The sequence below is a fragment of the Phyllostomus discolor genome, chromosome 6 (genome assembly GCF_004126475.2).
Source record: "Phyllostomus discolor isolate MPI-MPIP mPhyDis1 chromosome 6, mPhyDis1.pri.v3, whole genome shotgun sequence".
NCBI lineage: Eukaryota > Metazoa > Chordata > Mammalia > Chiroptera > Phyllostomidae > Phyllostomus > Phyllostomus discolor.
Window position 1 is genome coordinate 75,225,802 of NC_040908.2, and position 24,728 is coordinate 75,250,529.

The following is a 24,728-nucleotide window of genomic DNA, read 5'->3' on the forward strand; positions in this document are numbered from 1 at the left end:
AGTGCACTAGGGTTCCCTTTTCTCTACATTCTCACCAGCACTTGTTGTTTGATGATTTATTAATGGTAGACATTCTGGAAGGTGTGAGGTGATATTTCATTGTGGATTTAATTTGCATCTCTCTGATAATTAGAGGCATTGAGCATTTTTTCATATGTCTATTAGCCATCTATAAGTCCTCTTTGGAGAAATGTCTATTCAAGACCTTTGCCTAATTTTTAAAAGATTTTATTTATTTACTTTTAGACAGAGGGGAAGGGAAGGAGAAAGAGAGGGAGAGAAACATCAATGTGTAGTTTCCTTTCATGTGTCCCCTGCTGGGAATCTGGCTCACAAACCAGGCATGTGCCCTGACTGGGAATTGAACAGAAGCCCCTTGGCTGGTGCTTAGTCCACTGAGACACACCAGCCAGAGCCCTTTGCCCATTTTTAATTGGATCATTTGTCTTCCTGGTTAGTCATGTAAGTTCTTTATATATTTTGGAAATTAACCCTTTATCAGATATACCATTGGAAAAATATATTCTCCTATATAATGAGTTCCCTTTTCATTTTGTTGATGATTTCTTTTGCTGTGTAGAAACATTTTAGTTTGATCTAATCCCATTTTTTATTTTTTTCCTTTATTTCCCTTGCCTTGGAGACATATCAGCAAAAATAATGCCACCAGAGATGTCTGAAATTTTACTGTCTATGCTTCCTTCTAGGATTTTTATCATTTTGTGACTTAAATATTTTTTTTTATCCATTTTGAGTTTATCCTTGTGTATGATATAAGTTGGTGGTCTCCTTTCATGTTTTTGCACTTACCTGTCCAATTTTCCCAATACCATTTATTGGAGAGATGGTCTTTACTACATTTCATCCTCTTGCCTTCTTTGTCAAATGTTAATTGTCCATAGAGACATGGTTTTATTTCTGGGCTCTCTATTCTGTTCCATTGATCTATATACCTGTTTTTATGCCAATATCAGGCTGTTTTGATTACAATGGATTTGTGGTATAGTATGATATTAGATATCGTGGTACCTCCAACTTTGTTTTTCTTTCTCAAAATTGCTGAGGCTATTCAGGGCCCTTTTTTTAAAAAAAATATTTTATTTATTTATTTTTAGAGAGGGAAGGGAGGGAGAGAGAGAAACATCAATGTGCGGTTGCTGGGGGTCATGGCCTGCAACCCAGGTATGTACCCTGACTGGGAATCGAACCTGTGACACTTTGGTTCGCAGCTCGCACTCAATCCACTGAGCTATGCCAGCCAGGGCTATTCAGGGTCTTTTTAAAATTCCATACTAATTGTTGGAATTTTTTCAGGTCAAAGAAATATGTCATTGATATCTGAGTTGGAATTGTATTGAATCTATAGGTTGCTTTGGGTAGTATGGACATTTTGATGGTGTTAATTCTTCCAATCCATGAACACAGTATATGCTTACCTTTGTATCATTCTCATTTTTTTCTTCAATGTCTAATAGTTTTCCTAGGTCTTTTACCTGGTTGGTTAGGTAAATTTTATTCCTAGATATCTTATTTTTTTTGTTGCAATAGTAAATGTGATTGTTTTCCTCTTTTCTCTGATAGTTCATTATCGGTGTACAAAAGTGCCCCTGATTTCTGAATATTAATTTTGTATCCTTATACTTTGCCAAATTCATTTATTAGATCTAGTAGTGGTTGGGTGGAGTCTTTAGGTTTTCTACATATACTGTCATTTCATCTGCCAGGAAGAACAGTTCTACTTCCTTCTTTTCAATTCAGATGACTTTTTTTTTCTTCTTCTAGTCTGATTGCTAGTGTTAGGACTTCCAGGACTATGTTGAATAAGAGTGGTGAAAGCAGACATCCCTGTATTGTTCCTAATCTTAAGGGAAACACTTTTAGCTTTTGCCCATTGAGTATGATGTTGGCCATAGGATTTTCATATATGATCCTTATTATGCTGCTGTATGATCCCTCTATCCCCACTTTGCTGAGTGTTTTTATCATAAAACATTGCTGAATTTTATCAAAAGACTTTTCTGTATCTATTCATGTGATCATGTGATTCTTATCTTTCATTTTATTTTTGTTATGTACCACATTTACTGATTGGTGAATGTTGTACCAACCTTGCATTTCCCAAATAGATCCCACTTGACTATAGTGTATGATCTTTTTAATGTATTGCTGGATATATCTGCTAATACAGATATTGAACTACAATCTTCTTTTTTGTGGTATTTTTATCTGGTTTTGGAATTAGAATAATACTGTATCCATAAAAAGAACTTGGAAGTCTTCTTTCATTCTGAATTTTTTGAAATAGTTTGAGAAGGATAGATGTTAGTTTTTCTTTGAATGATTGGTAAAGTTCACCTGTGAAGCCATCCAGTACAGGACTTTTGTTTGCTTGGAGTTTTTTGATTACTGCTTTTGTTTCATTAGTTGAAATTCATCTATTCTGATTTTCCGGTACTTTCTCATTCAATTTTTGAAGATTGCATATTTCTGGGAGTTTGTCTATTTCTCCCAAGTTGTCCGATTTGTTAGCAGGTAGTTGTTCATAGTATTTTCTTACATTCCCTTGTAGTTCTGTGATGTCAGTTATTACTTATCCTCTTTCATTTCTTATTTTCTTTAGTTGGGTCCTCTATTTTTCTTGATGAGTCTGGTTAAAGGTTCATCAATCTTGTTTTTCTTCATAAAGAACCAGCTCTTAGTGTCCTTGATCTTTTGTATTTTTTTAGGGTCTATGTCATTAAATAGACATACTGTTTATGTCTATTTCTGCTTCGGTCTTTAATTATTTTCTTCTTTCCAATTACTCTGGGCTTTGTTTGTTGGTTTAATTTCTAGTTTTTCTTTTAGGTGTAGGGTTAGATTGTATGAGGTTTTCTTGCTTCTTGTGGTTGGTCTGTAATGCTATTAACTTCCCTTTTAGGATTGGTTTCACTGTGTTCCATAAATTTGGTGTTGTTATGTGTTCATTTTCACTTGTTTCCATGTAATTTTTAATTTCTTCTCTGATCTCTTGGGAGGTTATTTTGTTTAGTAACATGTTATTTAGCCCCCATGTGTTTGCATGTTTTTGAATTTTAAAATTGTAGTCAATTTTTATTTTTATGCCATTGTGATCTGAGAAGATGCTTGATATGGTTTCAAATTTCTTGAATTTGTTATTTTGTGTTCTTAGCCCTCAGTAACCTTCTTGAAGCAGTTCCTTGGTTGTAAGCTTTTTCATCAGTCAGTCTTCACTTGATCATTCAGGATAATTATTCCCCAATTTAGCTGAATTTCCAGTTTAGCTCTGGAAGGAGATGAATACAAGTTTCACTACTCTGCCTCCATCTTGAAAAAAACTCAGCTGAAAGTTTTATAGGAGCTCATATGTGGTTAAATAACTACTTTTCTTTTGCTGCTTTTAAGATTCTCTCTTTGTCTTTAACATTTGGCATTTTAATTATGATGTGTGTTACTGTGGATCTCTTTGAATTCATTTTGTTTGGGACTCTCTGTGCTTCATGGACATGTATGTTTATTCCCTTCATCACTCTAGGGAAGTTTTCATCATTATTTTTTCAAATACATTTTTAATTTCCTACCTTCTATTTTATTTTATTTTATTTTATTTTATTTTATTTTATTTTATTTTAACTGTTGTTCAAGTATAGTTTTTTGCCTTTTACCCTCATCCCAGCCCATCCTTCCAACCTCCCCCATCTCCTTCCCATTTCCAATGCCCCCCCCCCGCCAACAAGTTATTGTCCATGTGTCCTTTTACTTGTTCTTGCAAACCGTTCATTCTTTTCCCCTGAAATTTCCTCCCCTCTCCCTTGTGGTCACTGTCAGCTTGTTCTCTATTTCAGTGTCTTTGGTTATATTTTGTGTGTTTGTTTGTTTTGTTGATTAGGTTCCTGGTAAAGGTGAGATCCTATGGTATTTGTCTTCCACTGCCTAGCTTATTTTCTTTAGCATGATGCTTTCCAGTTCCATCCATGCTGTTGCAAAGGGTAGGAGCTCCTTCTTTCTTTCTGCTGCGTGAAGTTCCATTGTGTAATGTACCATAGTTTTTTGACTCATTCATTTACTGATGAGCACCTAGGCTGCTTCCAGCACTTGGCCATTATAAATTATGCTGCTATGAACATTGGGATGCATAGGTTCTTTTGTATTGGTGTTTCAGGGTTCTTAGGATATAGTGGAACTGCCGGGTCAAAAAGCAGATCCATTTTTAATTTTCTGAGAAAATTCCATACTCTTTTCCATAGTGGTTGTACCAGTCTGCAACCCCACCAATGGTGCACTAGGGTTCCCTTTTCTCCACAATCTCTCCAACACTTGTTGTTTGATGCTTTCTTTATGATGGCCATTCTGACTGGTGTGAAGTGGTATCTGACTGTGATTTTAATATGCACCTCTCTGATAGCACTACTGAGCATCTTTTCACCAAGTGTCTCTGGACCTTCTGTATGTCCTCCTTGGAGAAGGGTCTGTTCAAGTCCTTTGCTCGGTTGTTTGTCTTCTTAGACTGGAGCTATGTGAGTTCTTTATATATTTTAGAGATTAAACCCTTGTCTGAAATATCATTGACAAATAGATTTTCCAATAATGTTGGCTCTCTTTTTATTTTAATACTGTTTTCTTTAGCCATTCAAAAGCTTTTTATTTTGATGAAATCCCATTTGTTTATTTTCCTTTACATCCCTTGCACTAGAGGACATATTAGTGAAAATATTATTGCATGGAATGTCTGAGATTTTCCTGTCTATGTTCTCCTCTAGGATTTTATTGGTGTCATGACTTATATTTAAATCATTTATCCACCTTGCATTTATTTTTGTGTATGGTGTAGGTAGGTGCTTGAGTTTATTTATTTTTTTTTGCATGTAGCTGTTCAGCTCTCCCAACATCATTTGTTGAAGAGGCTATTTTTACTCCATTTTATGTTGCGGCCCCCTTTGTCGAATATTACTTGACCATAGAGAGTTGGGTTTGTTTCTGGGGTATCTTTTCTGTTCCATTGGTCTATGTGCCTGTTTTTATGCCAGTACCAGGCTGTTTTGATTACAGTGGCCTTGTAATACAATTTGGTATCAGGTATTGTGATCCCCCCTACTTTGCTCTTCTTTCTCAAAATTACAGCATCTATTTGGGGTCATCTGTGGTTCCATATAAATTTTTGAAGTGTTTTTTCCTTATCTGTGGAATATGCCATTGGTACTTCAATAGCTATTGCATTGAATCTGTAAATTGTTTTGGGTAGTAGGGACATTTTGATGATGTTAATACTTCTGAACCATGAGCATGGTTTATGTTTCCATTTGTTTGTGTCTTCCTTAATTTTTTTCTTCAGTGTTGTGTAGTTTTCTGAATATAGGTCTTTTACCTCCTTGGTTGGGTTTCTTCCTAGGTACTTAATTTTTCTTGTTGCTATATCAAATGGGATTTTTTTCTTGGTTTCTGCTTCTGCTGTTTCATTGTTGGTATACAAAAATGCCCTTGATTTCTGAATATTGATTTGTATCCCACTGTTTTGCCAAAATCATTTATTAGGTCAAGCAGTTTTTTGGTGGAATCTATAGGATTTTCTATTTACACTATCATTTCATCTCCAAACAGTGACAGTTTTGTTTCCTCCTTTCTGATTTGGATGCCTTTTATTTCCTTTCCTTGTCTGATCGCTGTGGCTAAAACTTCCAATACTATATTGAACAGAAGTGGTGAAAGAGGAGAACCTTGTCTTGTTCCTGATCTTAGTGGAATGATTTTAGTTTTTGCCCATTGAGTATGATGTTGGCTGTAAGTCTCTCATATACGGCCTTTATTATGTTGAAGAATGCTCCCTCTATTCCCACTTTGCTGAGTGTTTTTCTCACAAATGGGTGCTGTACCTTATCAAATGCTTTTCCCACATTTATTGATATGATCATGTGATTTTTGTCTTTTCTTTTGTTTATGTGATGTATTACATTTACTGATTTGTGAATATGGTACCATCCTCGCATCCCTGAGATGAAAGCCCACTTGGTCATGGTGTATGATCTCTTTAATGTATTGTTGGATGTGGTTTGCCAATATTTTGTTGAGGATTTTAGCATCTATGTTCATCAGTAATATTGGCCTGAAGCTTTCTTTCTTTGTTGTGCCTTTATATGGTTGTGGGATTAGGGTGATGCTGGCTTCATAAAAAGAGCTTGGGAGTCTTCCATCATTTTTGATTTTTTGTAATAGTATGTGAAGGACAGGGGTTAGTTCTTCCTTAAATGCTTTGTAGAATTCTCCTGTGAAAATGTTGGGTCCGTGGCTTTTGTATGGCAGGAGTTTTTTTATTACTCCTTCAATTTCATCTGCGGCCTTATAGGAAAGATTATATTTTTCCAGAAATTTGTCTATTTCACCTAGGTTTTCAAATTTCTTGGCATACAGTTAGTTCTTCAGAGTAATGTCTTACAGTCCTTTGTTTTTCTGTGGTATCAGTTGTAATCTCTCCTTGTACATTCCTGATTGTGTTTATTTGGGTCCTTTCTCTTTTTTTCTTGATGAGCCTGCTTAGAGTCTTGTCAATTTTGTTTATCTTTTCAAAGAACCGGTTCTTGGATCCATAGAATTGTGCTTTTAGTCTCTATGTCATTTAATTCTGCTCTGATCTTGGTTATTTCCTTCCTTCTACTTGCTCTGGGCTGTCTTTGTTGTTGTTTCTCGTGTTCTTGTAGGGGTAGGGTTAGGTTGTTTGTTTGAAATGTTTCTATTTTCTTTAGGTAGGCCTGTATTGCTATGAACTTCCCTCTCAGGACTGCTTTGGCTGTGTCCCATAAGTTTTGGGTTGTTGTACTTCATTTTTATTTGTTTCCAGAAAATTTTTGATTTGTTCCCTAATTCATTCTTGACCCATTCGTTGTTTAATAGCATGCTATTCAATCTCTATGCTTTTGAGTGTTTTTTTTTTTTTTTTCCATTGGGGTTGGTTTGTAGTTTCAGTTCCCTGTGGTCAGAGAAAATACTTGCTATAGTTTCAATTTTCTTGAATTTGTTGAGGTTGTTTTGTGTCCTATCATTGGTCTATATTTGAAAATGTTCCATGTGCATTTGAAAAGAATGTGTATTTTGCTTCTTGAGGATGACAGGCTCTCTATATATCAGTTTAGTTCATTTGATCTAGGACATTGTTCAATGCCACAATATCTTTGTTGATATTTTGTTTGGAAGATATATCCATTTTTTACAATGGGGTGTTAAAATCCCCTACTAGAATTGTGCTGCTGTCAATATGTTTCTTGAAGTACTCCAAGATTTTCCTTATGTATTTGGGTGATCCTATGTTGGGTGCATATATATTTATAATGTTTCTGTCTTGTTGGTGGATTCTTCCCTAGAGTATTATGAAGTGAACTTCTGGGTCTCTCTTATGGCCTTTTTTTAAGTTTATATTGTCTGATATGAGTATCACTACCCTGGCTTTTTTTTCCTGTTCATTGCTTGGAAAATTTGTCTCCAGCCCTTCACTTTCAGTCTGTGTAGGTCTTTTGTCCTTAGGTGGGTCTCGTATAGGCAGCATATGTGTGAGTCACGCTTTCTTATCCATTCATCTATTCTATGTCTTTTGATTGGAGCATTTAAGCCATTTATGGTTAAGGTTATTATTGATAGGTACTTATTCATTGCCATTTTTTATACCTTCTTCCTTTCTCTCTCTCTCTTTCTCCTCCCTCCCTCCCTCTCTCTCTCTTTTCCTTCCTTTCCTTAAAGCAGTCCCTTTATCATTTTTTGCAGAGCTAGTTTGGTGGAGGTGTATTCTTTTAGACATTTTTTTTTCTTGGAAGCTCCTTAATTGGCTTCTATCTTGATTGAGAGACTTGTTGGGTAAAGTAGCCTTGGTTGCAGACCTCTTGTTCTTATTTCTTGCAATATTTCTTGCTATTCTCTTCTGACTTGGAGCGTTTCCATTCAGAAGTCAGCTGTTAGCCTTATTGGGGCTCCCTTGTATGTTATTTCCTGTTTCTCCCTTGCTGTTTTTAAGATTGTCTTCTGTCTTGGAATTTTGCCATTTTAATTATGGTGTCTTGAAGTGGGCCTCTTTGGGTTCCTCTTGATTGGGTCTCTCTGTGTTTCCTGGATTTGTGTGGCCTTTCTCTCATCAAATTAGGGAAGTTTCACATCATTACTTTTTCAAACAGGTTTTCTATCCCTTGCTCTTCTTCTTCTCTTTCTGGTATCCCTATTATATGGATATTATGTTTCATATTGTCCTGCATTTCCCTTAATCCCTCTTCATTCTTTCTTTCTGAGCCTTTTTTCCTTTTCTTGCTCTTTCTGTTTGTTTTTTTTTTACCTTGTCCCCCTGCTCACTGATCTGCTCTGCCTCATTGAGCCTACTTTTGTTTCCTTCTACTATGTTCTTCAGTTCAGAAATTGTTTTCTTCATTTTCTCTCGGCCCTTATTGATAGTTTTTATTTCGTTTTTCATGTTGATATGGTTTACAGTGAGTTCATTGTAGTTTTTCTATAGTTTCTGGTCATTCTCTGTGAGCCCTTTGAGTCTTGACAACGATTGCTTTGAACTCCATATCTGATAGTTGAGTTGCCTGTATTTCATTTAGCATTTTTTCTGAGGCTTCCTCTCTTTTTTTCATTTGGGGATTGTTTCTTTGTCTTTCCATTGTTTATGAGACTCTTCTTGTTAGCCTATGCTTCTTAAATTGACCTGTTCTGACTCCCTGGGTTTATGGTGTGAACTTCTGTGGTAGAATACCTGTGAGATTCAACCGTGCAGTCTCTTTAATCTTCTGAGCTTACTGGTTGTCATTTATGGTGATTCTCTGTATGTCTTTGCATTTTGATTGTTGTTGGGTATTTCTTTCGTGGGTCCTTCCCTCCAGATGGTTAACTGAGGATCACTCCTTCCACCACGTCTTGTATTCTGTTGTTCAGGTTTGGACAGGTTGTGTTAAAAACTGATTCTTCTGTGTGTACAAAGTTTGAGGCTTCTCCCTCATTCTCGTTAAGTTGTTTGTTGTGCGTAGTTTCTCCAGCTTTCAGTTGTATTTCTAGATCAGTCCTGGATTGAGGTCTGTTGTTTTCCACTCCCTCCTTCACCTGCTTCTGTTGTTATCTGTTGGTGATTCCTTTGTTGAAAGGATTCCTCTTCCAGCAGGTGTACTGGTGTTCGCCGTTCCTGCCTTGCAAGTTCTCTGGAGTAGCAAAGTGAAATTAGTCTCACTGTCTTTGTTGTTGGGATTACTCCTGTTTGGGTCTAACTCTGGTCTTTTCTCCACTCCAGGTATTATTGCCTTACCTGTGGGAAATGAAGAGAAAAAAAGGGAAAGAAGGAAGGGAGAAGGAATAAAAAAAAGGGAAGGAAAGAAAGAAGGAAGGAAGGAAGGAAGGAAGGAAGAGAAAAAAGAGAGAAAAAAGAGAAGGAAAGGAAGGAGGAATTTAAAAGAAAAGAAGAAAGGGAGAAGGAATAAAAAAGGAAAGGAAGGAAGAAGAAATTTTTAAAAAAGAAGGAAAGAAGGACAGAAAGGAAGAAGGAATTAAAAAAAAAAGCCTTCTATTGGCTGTAAATGGGTGAGGCCAGTTCTGCTGCTGATCTTCCTGGCTGTGTCAGGCTGAGAAGGAATTGATTTTTCTTTTCTCCCTTCCTGAGCTGCATTCTTCGCTGTTGTCCAGTTTTCAGCCCTGTTCTTCAGTGCCCTTCTGCACCCAGCCTAGGCCTTTAGTCCACCAGTTGTGCTATCCTTGAGGTGCATCAATTAGGGGCCATTCACACACCATCTTCTTGCTTTTCCTTGTCTTAGATGCTAGGGACTCTCAGTGCCCCTTCAGGGTAGTTCAGCCCTGTACTGAGTCAAGTCTTTCTGGGGACTGCAGCTCCCCTCTATGGGGCTTTTCAGCCTTCCTCCTAGAGAGCCAGTTGGCTCTGCAGAGCTCTGGGCATAGGGGTCAGGTGGAAGGTGCTCTGTTCCTGGTGTCTCTGGTGTGAGCACCAACAGGCAGCTGCGGACCTGACCATGTGCTTTTGGTGTGGGTGCAGCCAGGGCACAGCCCTGCTGTGGACTGGGTGCATACTGTTCTGGTACTTCTGGAGTGAGTGTGGGTGGGCCCCACTGGAGGGACCAGGTGCGCACTGTCCCCTGGTTCTTCTGGAGTAAGTGCATATGGGCCTCCCTCATCTGTGAATTGGGTACGCACTGACCCAGGACTGCGGGGGTAGGGGCAGAGGAGGTGGGCGGCTGCGGCAGAGAATTCCCCAAATAGCCATGGAATGCCTCTTTTTCCTCTTTTTCTTTTTGAAAAACTCCTCCTATTCAAGCCCCCCAGTCCAAACAAGCACATGGCCTCTCATGCAGCACAACCTGACTCTCTCCCAAGAATCTTGCAGCAGACCCAGTGGGTGCTGGGTCTGGGGCTGCAGCTGCCCTGGTCCCCACGCTGGTTCCAGGGACCTTATTGTCCTTAAGCACTCTCCTTACTGTCTGATTTTTCAATGTCCTCTATAATTTTTGGTCTCCAATCTTCATATATTCTGGAATACCGTTGGCTATTTGCTCTGTTCCTCAGAAGATCAGCTAGGTATTTCACCCATGCGCTGGGGGAAGTGGACTTTGCTTCCACCTACCTCGTCTCCCTCTCCAAACACTCTAGGTTTTCCATTTCTTTCTCTCTTTTCTCTTTCCAGCACCTCCATGATGTAAATGTTGCCTGAAGTTGCCCCAAGGTTTCTTACACTGTCTTAATTATTTTGGATTTTTTTAAACTGTTCTCATTGGGTGTTTTCTGCTTCTTAATATTCCAAATTGGTAATTTGATTATCATTTTATCTACTCTACTGTTGATTCCCTGAAAATTATTCTTCATTTCAGTTAGTATACCCTTCATTTCTAACTGAATCTTATATTGACTCTATTCCTTTTTCTATGCTGTTAAAGTTCTTCCTAAATGCCTCAAGCATTCTTATAACCATTGTTTTGAACTCTGTATCTAGTAGTTTGCTTACCTCCATTTCATTTATTCTTTTTCTGGAGATTTTTCCTAATCTTTAATTTGGGACCTGTTTCTTTGTCTCCATATTTTGGTTTCTTCCCAGTGTTTGTTTCTATGTATTAGGCAGAGCTGCTATATTTCTTGGACTTGGTAGGGTTACCTTGCATAGCATATGTCCTATAAGGCCCAGTGGCACAGTCTCCCCAGTCACCCAAGTAGGGCATTCCAGATGTGCCTCCTGGTGGGCTGTGCGCACTATCCTATTATAGTTAAGCTTTGATTGCTGTTGGTATCACTGAGAGTGATTGACCCCTTGGCCAATTGACTGTGAAGACCAGCTGTGATACAGCAGAGGAGCCACTGTGCAGTAGCTGACCCTATAGAGCAAGACTTGCTTTATTGGGGCTTTGGTGTTCACAGGTTGTAATCTGATGTGGCCTGAAGTTGTCCATTGGGTGCACTGGTTCTGGGGCATCCCAGGACATGAAAGGTCAGCCACTGCCAGGCTGGAGCCACCTGGCATGAGCTACAGAGTAATCTGCAGTTGTCTGCTACTTGTGCTTAGCTTGTAAGTGCCCAGGAGAGGCCAAACTGTGAACCAAAGCAAGCTAATGCTAGTGCCAGGCCTGGGGCCACTTAGCAAGAGGTACCGGTATGCTGAGACCAGATGATTTTTGTTTGAGAAACTTTAGGAAAGCCTAAAGCTTAAGGTAAGAGAGGTCATTTGTATGGAAAAGCCACTAGAAACAACTTTGGTAGGCCTGCAAGTTGGGTGGAACAGGGGTTTCAGATTATCACCACAGTGGGGCAAACAGTAATAGCTAGGTTGATGGAATCTCAGATATTATGTCCTCCTGCCTGCTCTCTGGGGTGAGGGCTAGTGCTCAAAAAAGGAATAATGGCATCTGCCAGGGCTTCTCTTTGGTAGTGTCTTGGCTGTCTAGCTCTCACCTTGATGTCAGACAATTCAGTTCCTCCCCTATGTTCTTGATGACTTTTGAGCTGCTACCTCAGGGTGGGAGCTCAGAGTCAGTAAGTCCAAGTAAGTTTGTGTGTGCCCTTGAAGAGGAATGCCTGGGACTCCAGGCACCCTCTGCCTCACTCACCCACAGTCCACAAGCTGTTTTTTATAGTCAGAATTAGGAGTATTTCTCTTCTTGGCACTGGAACCCTGGACTGGGTGCCTGGTGTGGGGCTGGGACCTCTTGCCACTCAGGGGGACCTCCACAGCTGAAATATTCCTGTTGATTTTTTATCCACCACACATGGTTGTGGAACCAGCTTGCGCCCTGTCTCTTCCCTTGATGTAGCTTCTTCTTTGTATCCTTAGTTGTAGGATTCCTGTTCATCTAGACTTCAAATGGCTCTGAATGACAGTTGTTCTGTAGTTCAGCTATAATTTTGATGTGGTTGTGGGAGGTACAGAGAACCATGTTTACCTATGTCACCATCTTGACCAGAACACCCTATATGACTATTAAAGAGGTTGAAAAACATCCTTTCTGACGGCATGGATGGAACCGGAAAGCATTATGCTAAGGAAAATAAGCCAGGCAGTGAAAGACAAATACCATATGATCTCATCATTACCAGGAACCTAATCAACAAAACAAACAAACACACAAAATATAACCAAAGACACTGAAAGAGAGAACAGGCTGACAGTGACCTGAGGGGTGAGGGGAGAGAATTTCAGGGGAAAAGAGTGAACAGTTTGCAGGAACAAGTATAAAGAACACATGGACAATAACAAGGAGGGGGTTGGAAATGGGAGAGAGGTGGGGGAGGGCTGGGGTGATGAGCTGGGATGAAGGTAAAAGGCAGAAAACTATGCTTGAACAACAATTTAAAAAAGCCAAAGGAAATGTTCAATAACAAAAAAATTAAAAATAAGTATTATAGAAAAAAGAGGTTGAAAAACAGATAATCTCTATAGAATTGATCAGTGCAAGATTTATCTTTAAAAAATTATTTGTCTCAGATAGCTATATCAATGTTCTCACAGCCCTTTATCAGCATATAAAATTTCCAGAGGCTAGAAAAGGATTAAAAATTTCCCAAGTCATTCTATATGGCTAAAAAAACCAAAAAACCCTGAATGAACAAACTTCAGATAATAATAATAAACAAACTATAAAAGAATAGCACTTAAAATATAGATACAAAAATGCTAAATCAGACTACAGATAAAATATTAACAAATGAAATTTACAGTGTATGTAAAGGATAATTCTAATGTGATTGGTCAAACAGAGTTTATTACAGAAATATAAAGTTGGTTCAATATTAAGAAACCTGTTACTGAAATTCAACAGACAAAATTTAAGGAAGAAAAACAATGTAATAATTTCACATGTAAAATATTTTAGTTACATTTCAACATCTTTTTCTTAGAAAGTTAGAAAAAAATCCTTCAATAAATGTATACTTACTGCTAAAATAATAGATATGTTCCAATTAGAAAGTTAGGAAGACCAAGTATAGTAGCTATTACCATTGCAATTTGACAGCATGATGGATGTTCCAATGACTAACAAAAAAGGAAAAATCATCTTGGCTCATAGATGGTATGAAAGTCTGTCCAGAAAAATACCAGGGAATCAACAGAAAACTATAAAAATAGAAATAAATCTCAGTAAGAGAGCCATATGCAAAAATTTGAACTTTTCTATATACTAACATTAAGTAATTTAAAAATCCATGGGGAAAAAAATCTCTTTCACGTTAACAACAAATGCCTTAGAACTGACACAGTCAAGACAAGCATAAAACTTTCAAAAAGAAAAGAAAACCTAACTAAATATAATAGCAAACCTTGTTCTTAAATTGAGACAGAATGTTTTTAAGATGTCAAAGTTCTCACTAGTCTGAATTCAAAATAATTTCCCCAAAATTTCAAACTGGATATTTATATGAAACTCAAACTGATTCTAAAATGCATCAGGAATACAACAAGAACAAACAAAATATTGAACAATAAGGTCAATAACAGGGAAATTGCTCTATTTGATAGCAAAATAAACTGAAAAGCTATAGCACTTAAAATGAGATGATAGTCATGCAAGAATAGATAAATAGAAAAATCTCTGTTTATATTACATGTAGTATTTATTACATGATCAAAGTGGCATTTCAAATTAGTAGGGGGCTAGGGATGATCAGGTATTTGCTATCCATTGGGAAGAATAAATTTACGTCACTAACTCACATTATAGACACAAATAAATTTCAGATGAACTAAAAAAGTTTAAAGTAAAAATTTCTGAGCTTATTGAAATAGTGAAGAATATTTTTATCATCTGACTATGAGGATAGACTTCCTAGGCAATTTAAAAGACCAGAAAAAATGGATGATCTCAGTGAGAACTTAAAAGAGATGGTAAGCATTAAAAGGAAATAGAAACCATAAAAAAGAACCAGTCAGAAATGAAGGATACAATATCTGAAATAAACAATATACTAAAAGGAATCAACAGCAGATTAGATGATCCAGAGGACTGAATCACCTATTTGGAGGACAAGATAACAGAAAACATTCAAGCAGAGCAACAACAACAACAACAAGAATTTAAAAAATGAGCAAAGCCTAAGGGCCTCTGGGACAAATCAAGTGTAACAGCATTTATATCATGGGAATACCAGAAAGAGAAGTGAGAAACACACAAGTCCAAGAAGCACAGAGAGTCCCAAACAAAATGAACTCAAAGAGGCTCACACCAGGACACATCATAATTAAAATGGCAAAGGTGAAAGATTGAGAGAGAATCTTAAGTACAGTGAGAGAAGGTTAGTTACATACAAGGGAGCTCCCATAAAACTGTCAGCTGATTTCTCAACAGAATGGACTGACATGAAATATCCAAAGTGAGAAAAGCAAGGACCTACAACCAAGACTTTTCTATCCGGCAAGACTACCATTTAAAATGAAGGTGAAAGAAAGACCTTCCCAGACAAAAAAAAAATTCTAAAGAAGTTTATTACCATTTTAAGAAGTTAAATAAACTTCTTATTGACATTTTTTACAGTATTGCAAGAAACGTTAAAGGGCCTTCTTTAAGAAGAAGAAAAAAGAAATGAAGGAGAAAAAGAAACATATGTATGAAGAATAAAATGGCAATAAATAAGTACCTATTAATAAGAATTTTAAATGAAACAAATTAAATATTTCAATCAAAAGATATAGTATAGCCAAATAGATAAGGGAACATGACCCATATATGTGCTGTCTATAAGATACCCACCTCAGAACAAAAGATACATACAGACTGAAAGTAAATGGATGAAAAAGATTTTCCATGCAAATGTAAATGAAGAAAAAGCTGGGGTAGCCAAACTTATATCAGACAAAACAGATATCAAAAAACAAAGGCCATAATAAGAGACAAAGGATGTTACATAACACTAAAGGTAGGGGTCCCCAATCCCCAGGCTACGGACTGGTCCCGGTCTATGGCTTGTTAGGAACTAGGCCACCCAGCAGGAGGTGAGTGGTGGGAGAGTGAAGCTTTGCTTTCATTACTTCCTGCGCTCTACCTCCTGTCTTACCCCTTTCCCTCTAGTCCATGGAAAAATTGTCTTCCATGAAACTGGTCATTGGTGCCTAAAAAGTTGGGGACTGATGAGTAAAGGGATCAATCCAAAAAGGTGGTATAACCCTTGTAAACATATATGCACCCAACACAGAAACACTTAAAGATATAAAGTAAATCTTGGTGGACATAAAAGGAAAGATCATCAGTAATATAGTCATAGTAGGGGATTTTAATACCCCAATGACATTAAGGGATAGATCTTCCAGAGAAAAAATCAACAAGGCTACAGTGATCTTAAACAGCACATTGGGCCAGATGGATTTAAATGATATTTACAGAACATTTCATTTCAAAGCAGTATAACATACATTCTTTTCAAGTGTACATAAAAACATTCTCTAGAATAGACCACATGTTAGGACACAAAACAAGTATTAATAAATTCAAGAAGATTGAAGTCATATCAAGCATCTTCACAGACCACAATGGTATGAAACTAGAAATCAGTTACAAAAATTACTGAGAAACCCTCAAACACATAGAGGCTAAATAACATGTTACTAAACAATGAATGGATCAACAGTGAGATCTAGGAAGAAATCAGAAGTTACTTTGAGACAAATGAATATGAACACACAACAACCCCAAATTTATGGGACACTGTGAAAGCAGTCCTAAGAGGGAAGGTCAACATTATAGACTTAACTCAAGAAGCAAGAAAAATCTCAAACAACCTAACCATACACCTAAAAGAACTAGAAAAAGAACAACAAAGCCCAGACTAAGTAGAAGGAAGTAAATAAAGACTAAAGCAGAAATAAATGGCAATAGAGGCTAAAAAACCAAAATAATACAAAAGATCAATAGAGCTTATTCTTTGAAAAATAAACAAGATTGAAAAACTGTTAACCAGACTCTTCAAGAAAAATAAAGAGAGGACCTAAATAAATAAAATCAGAAATGAAAGAGGAGAAGTAACAACTCACCACAGGGTTGTAAGAAAATATTATGAACAACTATATGCTGAAAATAGATCAACCTTGATAAAATGAACAATTTCCTAGAAGTATACAATCTTGCAAAACTGAATGAGGGAGAATAATAAAATCTGAATAGATGAATTACAACTAACAAAATCAAAGCTGTAATAAAAAAAACTCCCAGCAAACAAAAGTGCTGTACAGGATGGCTTCACAGGCAAATTTTTCCATTCAAAGAACAACGAACACTTATCCACAAACTATTCTAGAAAATTTAACAGATTAGAAGATTCCAAGTTCATTTTATGAACCAGCATTATTCTAATTCTAAAACCAGATAAAGACATTACAAAAAAATTAATTATAGGCCAATATCTCTGATGAACATGGATGCTAAAATCCGCAACAAAATATTAGCAAACCTGCATCCAACAACACATTAAAAAGATTGTACACCATGATCAAGTGGGATTTATTCAGGGGATGCAAGGTTGGTACAATACCAACAAATCAATAATCATGATACACCACATAAATTAAGGATGAAAATCACATGATCATATTAATAGATGCAGATAAAGCATTAATAAAATTCAGCACTCCTTTATGATAAAAACTCATGACAAAGTGGGAACAGTGGGAACATACCTCAACTTAACATTCATTGGGCAAAAACTAAAGGCATTTCCCTTAAGATCAGAAACAAGACAGGGATGTCTGTTTTCACCATTCTTATTCAACATAGTACTGGATGTTCTAGCCACAGCAATCAGAGAAGAAATAAAAGATGTCCAAATTGGAAAGGAAGAAGTAAAACTGTCATTTGAAGGTGATATGATGCTATGTATAGGGAACCCTATAGGCTCCACCAAAAAAACTGGTAGAACTGATTAATGAATTAAGTAGCAGGATCCAAAACTAATATTCCAAAATCAGTGGCATTTTTGTACACCTATAATGAACTAGGAGAAAGACAAACTAAGAAAACAATCCCATTTTCTATTGCAACAACAACAAAAAAATAAGTACCTAGTAATAAATTTAACCAGGAAGGTAAAAAACCTATACTCAGAAAACTGGAAGATGATAAAGAAAGAAATTGAAGAAGCTACAAATAAGTGGCAGCATACACTGTGTTCATGGGTAGGAAGAATTAACATCACTTAAAATGTCCATACTATCCAAAGCAATCTATAGATTCAACACAATTACTATCAAAATGTCAATTGCATATTTTACAGAACTAGAACAAATAATGCAAAAACTTATATGGAACCAGAAATGACCCAAAATACTCTCAGTAATCCTGAGAAATAAGAATAAAGTTGGAGGTATCACAATACCTGACATCAAACTATACTGCAAGGTCATAGTAATCAAAAAAGCATAGTGCTGGCATATAAACAGGCATATATGAGGCAGGAAATAGAATAGGAAACCCTGAGACTCTGCAGCTGTCATCAATCAGCATCCTGATTGCCAAGAATCACCCTGTGACACCTGATAATAATTAGCATTGTGGTTCCCTTCTGGAGTGGGCAATCAAGGAGGATTGTGGGAAATAGCTTCTGTAGAAGCTTAAGTAAAAACCCTATAAAGCCTGTAACCATTCAATAGATGAGGACCATTCTCTGGTCAGAAATGGCCTGCTCCTGTATCTTGGGGTAACGAAACTGAGAGAACTAACAGTAAAGCTACTATCCTTTTGGTTCCTGGGAGAAATGAGGATTTTGTGAGGCAGAATGATTTTGACTTTGGACTCTGTAAGATATATGTTTACTTTAGAATTAAAAATTTTAGTGTATTTTCATTATGACTTCATTTCTGCACGTACTTCTTAATTGGTAAAATGAAATTCTTGACACTTTCTGTATAATTAAAGTTTCTATCTCTTTTTTTCTTTTTCTCATCTCCTGATGATCAGGTCAAGGGCTGGGAGTAGGGGAGGGATTAGCTACTAGGAGCAAAGAAAAAATTAACTTGGAAATTTTGAAATGATCCCTAACATACATAAATGTAGAACAACATACTTTCTGCCAAGTAGTTATTCACCTTGGTTTGCTATGTTAAAACTGTAAATACAACAGATCATGGCATTTCTCTTTTACTGGATTGGATTTTTCCTGTCTTTTGCCTGAGAACTGCAGCTGCAGGAAGATATGGGACATTTCAGGATTTGGTCTTTCTCTAATTAGGTGGATCCTTATTGTCAGGATTTCCATGTATTCTTGGATGTTTTTATAGTCAGTGTTGGCTCTGGTGGATGTTCCTGGTTTTAGGTTTTCTCCTGCTCCTCAGAGGATTTATCAGCTATGATGCTAGAAACTTTCTCTCACTTGCTTCACTTATCTTTCTGCGGTCCATTTGTTGTGGAAAATCCACCCACGCGTGGGGAGATAACAAAGCACAGACTTTATTATCCCGGGGGCCCAGAGGGGGTGGTTAACATCCCAATCCTCTGAGCACCGATCCTCACTCTCCCCGGGTTTAAATAGTCCCGGGCTTCCTACCTACGTGGGGAAGCAAGGTTACGGAAGCTGAATGCAGAAGTTAGGTCTAGCTACCTTATATGGGACACAAAGAGAAAACGCAGGAGGAATTTGCAGAAGTTACAGAGCACAGGAGCTTATCATGGGAGTCTGTGTATGACCTTGAGTAACTGGCTGTTGCTTTGGTTACGACTGGTCAGCTTCTACAGTCCTGTGTGAAATTTTGCAAGTGTTACAGTTACAGAGTATAAGAAACTTTGGAGTTTTGTTTTCCTGCCACATTCCCCCCTTTGATGCTATAAGGTGTTTTATCCCTTTTAGCATCACTAATACTTGGCTATGAGGCTGAGGTCCTTGGGAGGGTTACAACGGCTGATGCTGATGTTGGTACCACTGGAGGGCTAGCACAGTGGTGCCTGCCCTACAAGTCACTGTAGCCCTAGGTGTTGGACTAAGGTCCGGAGGATGCAGGGTCTTTTATGCCTGACACCTCCGGGTCTGGTACTTCATGGTCCTGGATGCTACTCCAGTCCGGTATACCCTCCCTCCCCGAGTGCAGAGGGATAGCTGGGACTGAACGCTACCCGATGGCATGTTAGTGGTGGAGCTGAAAGCTAACCCTGAGAGACAGTAAGTGACCATTTTACCGCTGAGCATAATCCTATGCCTGGGGGTATTACATTTGCAGGCGGGGGCTGAGACAAGGGCCGCATTTGTTAAGCGAAGCATACAATAAACCCAAATACAGAGATTAAACAGAGACAAACTATTTCTAGGGCGACCTGCTTTGTAGGAATTCCATTCCTCAGGGGCCACAGTTACTAGTCCAATTGTCAATGCTCCTGCTAAGGTGCCAATTAAAGTCGGGTACCCTGCAGAACAACAGTCTATTTCTTGGCGTCTTTTTTTACTTGTTGGCATCCTCCAGCATCTTAGCGTAGGTTTTTTTGGCACAGGCCCAGTCCTCGGGTCTTCGGGATCTGCTGTTGTCTTGGCCCAGCTGTAGTAGATCCAAGGGGTGACTCCTGCAGCAGTAAGTTTGTCCAGGGCAGTCCAGTTTTCTGGTCTGCATACTCGGCGACTTTTCTGCCCTTAACCATATAGCTGCTTTCATCCAGGTAGTGGGTGACATTAACATCAGGTTGGGCCAGGGGCTGGTTCTGGAGGTCTGGCCGGCTCGCATGGACCTCTTTAGTTACTCTAAGACAGTCATGGTCCAGCTCTCTAAGTTCTGCTGGTAAGTAGGTGGCTGGATTGACTTGTTTTATGGTCTTAACATGCACCCTTGGGTTTCCTTGGAGGATGCCCTGGTATTGAGTCAGTCTGGGGTTCGACAGCCACTTATGCCCCTTGCAAGAGGGTTATGGCAGCAGTGACTGCCCTCAGATGAGGTGGCCAGCTGGTAGCGCCAGCAGATGTCCAACTGCTTAGACAGGTGAGCCACTGGGTGTTGCCATGGTCCGACAGGCTGGGTCAGGACCCAAGGGCTACCTTGTCTCTCTTGTGGGTGTACAGATTAAAAGGCCGCCCCGGCTTTGACAGTCCAAGGGTGGGAACATTACTGAGGCACCCCTTAACATTTTGGAAGGCTTTTTCTTAATGTTCAGACCCTTTAAAGCCTGGTAGTAGGGTCGAGTTCCACAGCCGCAGGGTGCAGGCTGGCTCTTCCTCAGGAAAACGAGCATTTTCCTCAGAAATCAGACAAAGTTCTGGAGGGCATTGGCAACTCTGCCATTTTCTGTCCTCGCCCCTGATCACACCGTGAGTACTTCCGGCAAGCCTGGTTGCTGAGCTCTGCACCTGGTGACATTACCGGAGCCCCAAGGAAGCTTGCAGGCTACTGGGGCAGGGGAACCCGATAGAGCACCGTGAAGGGCCACGACAGAGGACTGCGCAGACGGCTTTTGGGGGGCACTTCAGCAGCATGTGCGTTCCCTTCTGGCACCATTCTAGGGATGGGCCGCCAGGGGGAGGTTGTCCATGTACTGCAGAATCATCAGGTCCATCCCCCCTTAGCGAGGGGTTTCCTGCTAGGGATTCCCCAAATAGGGTTGGGGAGTTCTTAAACCCCTGGGGCAGTCTAGTCCAGGTTAACTGAGTCTTGACCGCTGTGTGCAGATCTTTTTCATTCAAAGGCAAACATGGGCTGGCTGGAAGGTGCCACAGGAATGCAGGAGATGGCATCCTTCAGATTAAGGCAGGTAAACTACGTTGCTGTTGGGGGAAGCTGGCTTGGGAGGGTGCACGGGTTTGGGACCACTGAGTGGCGGCTGTCGGCTGCTTCGTAGACAGCCCACAGATCCTGGACAGGCCGGTACCCACTCCCGTCTGGCTGCTATCATGGGTCTGGGCAGGTGTGGCCTCATGTTATGGAGCCAATTTTTTTCAAGCTCCCACTCGGGGGACCTGCCTCCCAGTCACATCCTGGGCAGGGGAGTCTTTCTTTATCTCCCTGGCCCAGAGCATGGTCACAGCCATCCAGCATATCCAAGTGACCAGCCAAAGGCTATAGGCATGTTAAATGACCATGCCATGGGTCAACTGCAAAGCTGGTGCTGTACAAAACAGCCCCGCATATTTTGCTCTGTGTGTCCCTCCCCCAACTTACACCTGTGGGGAAGGGGTGAAGACATCCTAAAATTTCCTGGACACCCCGAGTTCTGGACCCCATCCCAAATGCCCATTTGGGGTTCCCCCCTTGGCTGCACCTTGTAACAATTTTTCATTTTAGATATATACCCAGTTTAAATTCTTTTAAAGGACAATGGACGAAGGTCTCATCTTCTTGTAACTGCTTCCGGCTGGAAATGGACGTTGTTTTACCTACCCATGGGTCTGGGGTGCCCTGAAAGTGGGTGCAGCATGGAGGGAGTCCTTCCTGTAAGGGGAAGGTCCTTACAGAATCCTGGTCAGTTGGCTATTACCAGGAAGTTGCAGGCTCGGTGTCCAAAGGCTGGCATTACTGGACCGTTGGTATCCTGGTTATATTCTGGGGGTGACAAATTTGGAAAGAGTTGGAAGGCACAATTAAATCATAACCATTAAATGACAAAGGCAGGGGCTTAGGCATGGCTTATCTGGAGGAAGGTGTACAAGACATGCTACACCTATCCAAAGCTTTTGTGGTCTATTATACTTTACTTAGGCTGAAGGGAATATATTATGATTTCCCTCCTTTCAGATATCTAAACCTTTCCTGTTCAAGCCACTAAGACAGAAAAAGAAAAATCAGTTTTAAAGTGAAGCCCACAGATTGCCCAAACTGCTTACTAACCCAACCACTTAGCTTAGCCAAACCATTGAGCTCCAAGGGACGATGATGGAAAATGGGCTCCTTAAGTGAGGTCTATATTGCAACCAATCAATCAGGCAATGAAGTCATAGGCATACATCCTATGAAAACAGAAGAACACACAGGTTAATTTACACAATAGTCCCAAACCAGTCTCTGTGCCTGTGAGACTGTCTTTGGGAAGGCATTCAGTTGCAAGTTCCTTTTTGCAATGACATTCAGCAATGGCAATTTGACAGGTCCTTCATACCTGTAAATAGTACATCTTGATGATCTTACAAAACCAGTTTTAACCTTCAAATGAAAACAAATTTTTAAGACAGCTGCGTTATTCAGATGTTTAATACTGAGCACAGTGATTTTCCTTGAACCATAATTTTACTCCTTAAGATCACCCTCACTGTTATTAAAGGGACTACTTTGAGTTCTGTTTTTTATTTTGACTTTTTGTTTGCATAAACACACCAAGAGCAGCCTGGATTACTTATGATTCTTGATTCTGCTTTGCTGGAACTCACACAGGGAACCTTCAGATTGACTTCTCAGTCTGCCCCTCAGGGCACAGAAGCAGAGCCACACATCTGCCATGTGGCTTCGCCTGTACCAGTTGTTTCACTCAGATCCTTGAGTTTTTCATTGTGCTTACAGGTTCCTTCTTGGCCATCTTTCATGAAAGCAACCTTCGTTCCTTCCCTGGAAAGACTGCCATGAACCGCACAACCAACCAAAGTACCAGGCTTTTCTCCTGGGCTTATGCTAGCTTCACAAGTCAATCCCAGTTCCTCAGGGCTTTCTAGTGATGACCAGAACCCATACATGCCTCCTTCAGATGTGACGTTCCAGTCAAAGTCTTGGTTAACAAAACCACTATTAACTACTGGTCTTATTGGTCTTATGCAAAGAAACCTTATGTTTTCACTTACTCCTTCAGAATTCCAAATTCTGGAAGGATCAGGTAGGGAGAAAAATACAAAGCCTGAAGGAAAAACTTTTCCCTTCTAATATTTACCAGGCTTCTTAAAACCTTTACTGCTACAGACTTATGCAACATTTACAACCCTTTTATTTTTCATATATTTTCTGATATCCACCAAGAGTGTATTTCCATGCCTTATACCTTTTATTATTAACTAACATTACATAATTCCAAAACTCTTACTTTTCCATTTATCTTTACAGTTTCCCACAGACCTTCTTCATATATATATATATATATATATATATATATATATATATATATATATAAATTATTTACTTTTCTACAGAGTGTGAAGTTTTAACCTTCCCTGGAATCCTTCACTTCCTTTTTAGAGCAGATGCAGAGCAAAACCCAAAACACAGAGTTTCCAGAACAGTACACAGGTAGGGGCATTCTCTCACACAGAGACATGCTCCTTCAGGCCCGGTCTTTTGGCAGAGACATGCTGCTTTGCCTCTGACTGAAGCACTTATCGGCCCCAAATGACCCTTCCTGGGTCCTGAGTGGCAAAGGCATCCTCCCCAACCGGTTGTAGGCAACCTTAAACAGATTTTAAGTACAGAGGGTTTTTGATCAGAAACAACACTGCTCTTTTCCCACAAAACCAGAAAACAAATAGTTGAGGTTTCCTTTACTCCAGGTTTAAAACTTTACATTCTTTATACATAATTTTACTCATTCAGATTTAACCATTATTCTTTTAATCCTGGTTCCTTTCCTACTCTGGGAAGGACAGCTGAAAGTCCCTGGCACTGCAGGCTACAGTTTTCTGAAGCTCAGACCCTGCAAACACCCTATAGGCCAGATGTTTTCCTTAACTTCAGTACATGTCCTTCAGAGCCATCCTTATCAGAACCAGTTATACAGAGAACCAGATGGATGCAGTCAGGAGAGAGCCCTTAGCCTGGCACCTTGCCCAGTTCCAAGATGGAGGGGCTCTCACGTGACCCATTATCCAAGATGACAACAACCATGCACCTCCACCCTGGGGGGGGGCACTCACATGGCTCATCCTCCATTTTATCCAAAATGGCGGTGCACCCACATACATGCAATATTGTACTGTGGCAGAAACCACCCCCCAACCCATGATGAATTCTCCTGACTAACGCAGACAAAGGAAAAAGGGGATCTTTCACACGCCCGCCGCAGGTGGGGGGCCTAATCAGACTCCATAAGCCAGGCCGGCCTGTAGAGTCACAAACACATTCACACACAGTCAGTCACCAGTTCTCCCTTGAGTAGGAGTCCGATGGTCTGGGTCTTGGCTCAGACTCCCAAATTTTCCGGTTAGGGGGTGATCAGTCTCCCTATGATACTTGAGTCCGGTCCCCGGGGCTCACCGATACCTGATTGGCGCCTCCGACAGTTTGTGGTTCGTCTCTCCCCTCTGCCTGGGTGTTAGAGAGGCCAGGGACGCGGCACAGGAGTCTCTGCCCTGGGAAGCCTGGAATCACCAGGGCACATGCTCCTCCCCTGCGGCAGGGCTCCCCCACT

General features: G+C 39.6%; 1 long non-coding RNA gene across 1 annotated transcript; it reads right to left on the bottom strand.

Moving 5' to 3' along the window:
- Positions 1-221: 221 nt before the first annotated feature.
- Positions 222-1,252, bottom strand: LOC118501524. The gene is made up of 2 exons (XR_004904146.1): positions 1,218-1,252; positions 222-375 (listed from the first exon to the last, which is right to left on the bottom strand). It is a non-coding gene; the product is annotated as an uncharacterized LOC118501524 (long non-coding RNA).
- Between the last annotated feature and the right edge of the window lie 23,476 nt (positions 1,253-24,728).